Source organism: Prorops nasuta, unplaced genomic scaffold (assembly GCF_024137725.1).
Source record: "Prorops nasuta isolate Cenicafe-Biocafe unplaced genomic scaffold, Cenicafe_Pnas_1.2 PNAS00058, whole genome shotgun sequence".
Classification (NCBI taxonomy): Eukaryota; Metazoa; Arthropoda; class Insecta; order Hymenoptera; family Bethylidae; genus Prorops; species Prorops nasuta.
The window spans coordinates 421,877-428,792 of NW_027116855.1; positions in this window are offsets into that span (position 1 = coordinate 421,877).

Genomic DNA, 6,916 nt, shown 5'->3' on the forward strand with positions numbered 1-6,916 from the left:
TCAACACAGAGGCCGTACCCGTGTCCCCTGAAATGGGTGAAATGAGAAAAGTGATGTTATGGGGCCCTCGTCCGGAATCCGTACGACGGCAGATGACACATGAGAATGAAATGAGGCGAGGGTGAGAATACCATTTTGGTTCGCGACTGCTTATTCGTCCGTATGAAACGGCTTATTTCGCAGCTAACCGGCATATCTGCCGGCCGTCCCCCTATCCACCACCCGGGGACGCGCCTGGTAGCGTGGTAAACCGCCCCAGGAATATAAGTACTCCCTGACCCCAAGTGAGTTACCCTAGTCCAATATAAGTACTACCTGACCCCAAGTGAGTTACCCTAGTCCCATATAAGTACTCCCTGACCCCAAGTGAGTTACACTAGTCCCAAATAAGTACTCCCTGACCCCCAAGTGAGTTACCCTAGTACCATATAAGTACTCCCTGACCCAAAGTGAGTTATCCTAGTCCCATATAAGTACTCCCTTACCCCAAGTGAGTTACCCTAGTCCCTTTATAAGTACTCCCTGACCCCAACTGTGTTACCCTAGCCCCTCTATATGTACTCCCTAACCACAAGTGAGTTACCCCAGTGCCATATAAGTACTCCCTGACCCAATGCGAGTTACTCTAGTCCCATATAAGTACTCCCTGACCCCAAGTGAGTTACCCTAGTCCTATATAGGTATTCCCTGACCCCAAGTGAGTTACCCTAGTCCCTTTATAAGTACTCCCTGACCCCAACTGAGTTACCCTAGTCCCATATAAATACTCCCTGACCCCAAGTGAGTTACCCTAGTACAATATAAGTACTCCCAGACCCCAAGTAAGTTACCCTAATCCCATATAAGTACTACCTGACCCCAAGTGAGTTACCCTAGTCCAATATAAGTACTACCTGACCCCAAGTGAGTTACCCTAGTCCCATATAAGTACTCCCTGACCCCAAGTGAGTTACACTAGTCCCAAATAAGTACTCCCTGACCCCCAAGTGAGTTACCCTAGTACCATATAAGTACTCCCTGACCCAAAGTGAGTTATCCTAGTCCCATATAAGTACTCCCTTACCCCAAGTGAGTTACCCTAGTCCCTTTATAAGTACTCCCTGACCCCAACTGAGTTACCCTAGCCCCTCTATAAGTACTCCCTTACCACAAGTGAGTTACCCTAGTCCCATATAAGTACTCCCTGACCCCAAGTGAGTTACCCTAGTCCCATATAGGTACTCCCTTACCCTAATTGAGTTACCCTAGCCTTTTTATAATTACTCCTTGACCCCAAGTGAGTTACCCCAGTGCCATATAAGTACTCCCTGACCCAATGCGAGTTACTCTAGTCCCATATAAGTACTCCCTGACCCCAAGTGAGTTACCCTAGTCCTATATAGGTATTCCCTGACCCCAAGTGAGTTACCTTAGTCCCATATAGGTACTCCCTTACCCTAATTGAGTTACCCCAGCCCTTTTATAATTACTCCTTGACCCCAAGTGAGTTACCCCAGTGCCATATAAGTACTCCCTGACCCAATGCGAGTTACTCTAGTCCCATATAAGTACTCCCTGACCCCAAGTGAGTTACCCTAGTCCTATATAGGTATTCCCTGACTCCAAGTGAGTTACCCTAGTCCCTTTATAAATACTCCCTGACCCCAACTGAGTTACCCTAGCCCCTCTATAAGTACTCCCTGACCACAAGTGTGTTAACCTAGTCCCATATAAGTACTCCCTGACACAAAGTGAGTTACCCAAGCCCCTTTATTAGTACTCCCTGATCCTAAGTGTGTTTTCCTAGTCACATATAAGTACTCCCTGACCCCAACTGAGTTACCCTAGCCCCTATATAAGTACTCCCTGACCACAAGTGTGTTACCCTAGTCCCATACAAGTACTCCCTGACCCCAAGTGAGTTACCCTAGTCCCATATAGGTACTCCCTTACCCTAATTGAGTTACCCTAACCTTTTTATAATTACTCCTTGACCCCAAGTGAGTTACCCCAGTGCCATATATGTACTCCCTGACCCAATGCGAGTTACTCTAGTCCCATATAAGTACTCCCTGACCCCAAGTGAGTTACACTAGTCCCATATAAGTACTCCCTGACCCCAAGTGAGTTACCCTAGTCTTATATAAGTACTCCCTGACCCAAAGTGAGTTACCCAAGACCCTTTATTATTACTCCCTGACCCCAAGTATGGTACCCTAGTCCCATATAAGTACTCCCTGACCCAAAGTGTGTTACACTAGCCCCTTATAAGTACTCCCTGACCCAAAGCGAGTAACCCTAGTCCCATATAGGTACTCCCTGACCCCAAGTGAGTTACCCTAGTCCCTTTATAAGTACTCCCTGACCCCAACTGAGTTACCCTAGCCCCTCTATAAGTACTCCCTGACCACAAGTGTGTTAACCTAGTCCCATATAAGTACTCCCTGACACAAAGTGAGTTACCCAAGCCCCTTTATTAGTACTCCCTGACCCTAAGTGAGTTTTCCTAGTCACATATAAGTACTCCCTGACACCAAGTGAGTTACCCTAGCCGCTTTATAAGTACTCCCTGACCCCAACTGAGTTACCCTAGCCCCTATATAAGTACTCCCTGACCACAAGTGTGTTACCCTAGTCCCATACAAGTACTCCCTGACCCCAAGTGAGTTACCCTAGTCCCATATAGGTACACCCTTACCCTAATTGAGTTACCCTAACCTTTTTATAATTACTCCTTGACCCCAAGTGAGTTACCCCAGTTCCATATATGTACTCCCTGACCCAATGCGAGTTACTCTAGTCCCATATAAGTACTCCCTGACCCCAAGTGAGTTACACTAGTCCCATATAAGTACTCCCTGACCCCAAGTGAGTTACCCTAGTCTTATATAAGTACTCCCTGACCCAAAGTGAGTTACCCAAGACCCTTTATTATTACTCCCTGACCCCAAGTATGGTACCCTAGTCCCATATAAGTACTCCCTGACCCAAAGTGTGTTACACTAGCCCCTTATAAGTACTCCCTGACCCAAAGCGAGTAACCCTAGTCCCATATAGGTACTCCCTTACCCTATTGAGTTACCCCAGCCCTTTTATAATTACTCCCTGACCCAAGTGAGTTACCCCAGTGCCATATAAGTACTCCCTGACCCAAAGCGGGTTACCGTAGTCCCATATAAGTACTCCCTGACCCCAAGCGAGTTACCCTTGCCCCTTTATAAGTACTCCCTGACCCCAAGTGAGTTACCCTAGTCCCATATAAGTACTCCTGACCCCAAGTGAGTTACCCTAGTCCCATATAAGTACTCCCTGACCCCAAATGAGTTACCCTAGTACAATATAAGTACTCCCTGACCCCAAGTAAGTTACCCTAGCCCCATATAAGTACTCCATGATCCTAAGTGAGTTACCCTAGTCCCATATAAGTACTCCCTGACCCCAAGTGAGTTACCCTAGTGTCATATATATATACTCCTTGACCCAAAGTGAGTTACCCTAGTCCCTTTATAAGTACTCCCTGACCCAAAGTGAGTTACCCTAGTCCCTTTATAAGTACTCCCTGACCCCAACTGAGTTACCCTTGCCCCTTTATAAGTACTCCCTGACCCCAAGTGAGTTACCCTAGTCCCATATAAGTACTCCTGACCCCAAGTGAGTTACCCTAGTCCCATATAAGTACTCCCTGACCCTAAAGTGAGTTACCCTAGTACAATATAAGTACTCCCTGACCCCAAGTGAGTTACCCTAGTCCCATATAAGTACTCCCTGACCCCAAGTGAGTTACCCTAGTGTCACATATAAGTACTCCCTGACACCAAGTGAGTTACCCTAGCCGCTTTATAAGTACTCCCTGACCCCAACTGAGTTACCCTAGCCCCTATATAAGTACTCCCTGACCACAAGTGTGTTACCCTATTCCCATATAAGTACTCCCTGACCCCAAGTGAGTTACCCTAGTCCCATATAGGTACTACCTTACCCTAATTGAGTTACCCTAACCTTTTTATAATTACTCCTTGACCCCAAGTGAGTTACCCCAGTGCCATATATGTACTCCTTGACCCATTGCGAGTTACTCTAGTCCCATATAAGTACTCCCTGACCCCAAGTGAGTTACACTAGTCCCATATAAGTACTCCCTGACCCCAAGTGAGTTACTCTAGTCCCATATAAGTACTCCCTGAAACCAAGTGAGTTACCCTAGTCCTAAATAAGTACTCACTGACCCAAAGTCAGTTACCCAAGACCTTTCATTATTACTCCCTGACCCCAAGTGAGTTACCCTAGTCCCATATAAGTACTTCCTGACCCCAAGTGAGTTACCCTAGCCCCTTTATAAGTACTCCCTGACCCCAACTGAGTTACCCTAGCTCCTATATAAGTACTCCCTGACCACAAGTGTGTTACCCTAGTCCCATATAAGTACTCCCTGACCCCAAGTGAGTTACCCTAGTCCCATATAGGTACTCCCTTACCCTAATTGAGTTACCCTAACCTTTTTATAATTACTCCCTGACCCCAAGTGAGTTACCCTAGTCCCATATAAGTACTCCCTGATCCCAAGTGAGTTACTCTAGTCCCATATAAGTACTCCCTGAAACCAAGTGAGTTACCCTAGTCCTAAATAAGTACTCACTGACCCAAAGTCAGTTACCCAAGACCTTACATTATTTCTCCCTGACCCCAAGTGAGTTACCCTAGTCCCATATAAGTACTTCCTGACCCCAAGTGAGTTACCTTAGTACCTTATAAGTACTCCCTGACTTCAAGCGAGTTACCCTAGCCCCTTTATAAGTACTCCCTGACCCCAATTGTGTTACCCTAGTCCCACATAAGTACTCCCTGACCCTAAGTGAGTTACCCTAGTCCCAAATAAGTACTCCCTGACCTAAAGCGAGTTTCCCTAGTCCCATATAAGTAATCCCTGACACCAAGTGAGTTACCTTAGTCCCATATAGGTACTCCCTAACCCAATGCGAGTTACCCTAGTCCCATTTAAGTACTCCCTGACCCCAAGTGAGTTACCCTAGTCCCATATAAATACTCCCTGACCCCAAGTGAGTTACCCTAGTACAATATAAGTACTCCCAGACCCCAAGTAAGTTACCCTAATCCCATATAAGTACTCCCTGACCCCAAGTGAGTTACCCTAGTCCAATATAAGTACTACCTGACCCCAAGTGAGTTACACTAGTCACATATAAGTACTCCCTAACCCCAAGTGAGTTACCCCAGTCCCATATAAGTACTCCCTGACCCCAAGTGAGTTACACTAGTCCCAAATAATTACTGCCTGACCCCAAGTATGGTACCCTAGTACCATATAAGTACTCCCTGACCCCAAGCGAGTTACCCTAGTCCTATATAGGTATTCCCTGACCCCAAGTGAGTTACCTTAGTCCCTTTAAAAGTACTCCCTGACCCCAACTGAGTTACCCTAGCCCCTTTATAAGTACTCCCTGACCAAAAGTTAGTAACCCTAGTCCCATATAAGAACTCCCTGACCCAAAGTGAGTTACCCTAGTCCCATATAGGTACTCCCTTACCCTAATTGAGTTACCCTAACCTTTTTATAATTACTCCCTGACCCCAAGTGAGTTACCCTAGTCCCATATTAATACTCCCTGATCCCAAGTGAGTTACTCTAGTCCCATATAAGTACTCCCTGAAACCAAGTGAGTTACCCTAGTCCTAAATAAGTACTCACTGACCCCAAGTGAGTTACCCTAGTCACATATAAGTACTCCCTGACCCCAATGAGTTACCTTAGTACCTTATAAGTACTCCCTGACTTCAAGCGAGTTACCCTAGCCCCTTTATAAGTACTCCCTGACCCCAATTGTGTTACCCTAGTCCCACATAAGTACTCCCTGACCCTAAGTGAGTTACCCTAGTCCCAAATAAGTACTCCCTGACCTAAAGCGAGTTTCCCTAGTCCCATATAAGTAATCCCTGACACCAAGTGAGTTACCTTAGTCCCATATAGGTACTCCCTAACCCAATGCGAATTACCCTAGTCCCATTTAAGTACTCCCTGACCCCAAGTGAGTTACCCTAGTCCCATATAAATACTCCCTGACCCCAATTGAGTTACCCTAGTCCAATATAAGTACTACCTGACCCCAAGTGAGTTACACTAGTCACATATAAGTACTCCCTAACCCCAAGTGAGTTACCCTAGTCCCATATAAGTACTCCCTGACCCCAAGTGAGTTACACTAGTCCCAAATAAGTACTCCCTGACCCCAAGTATGGTACCCTAGTACCATATAAGTACTCCCTGACCCAAAGTGTGTTACAATAGCCCCTTATAAGTACTCCCTGACCCAAAGCGAGTAACCCTAGTCCCATATAAGTACTCCCTGACCCCAAGCGAGTTACCCTAGTCCTATATAGGTATTCCCTGACCCCAAGTGAGTTACCTTAGTCCCTTTATAAGTACTCCCTGACCCCAACTGAGTTACCCTAGCCCCTTTATAAGTACTCCCTGACCACAAGTGAGTTACACTAGTCCCATATAAGTACTTCCTGACACAAAGTGAGTTACCCAAGCCCCTTTATTAGTACACCCTGACCCCAAGCGAGTTACCCTAGTCCTATATAGGTATTCCCTGACCCCAAGTGAGTTACCTTAGTCCCTTTATAAGTACTCCCTGACCCCAACTGAGTTACCCTAGCCCCTTTATAAGTACTCCCTGACCAAAAGTTAGTAACCCTAGTCCCATATAAGAACTCCCTGACCCAAAGTGAGTTACCCTAGTCCCATATAAGTACTCCCTGAAACCAAGTGAGTTACCCTAGTCCTAAATAAGGACTCACTGACCCAAAGTCAGTTACCCAAGACCTTTCATTATTTCTCCCTGACCCCAAGTGAGTTACCCTAGTCCCATATAAGTACTTCCTGACCCCAAGTGAGTTACCTTAGTACCTTATAAGT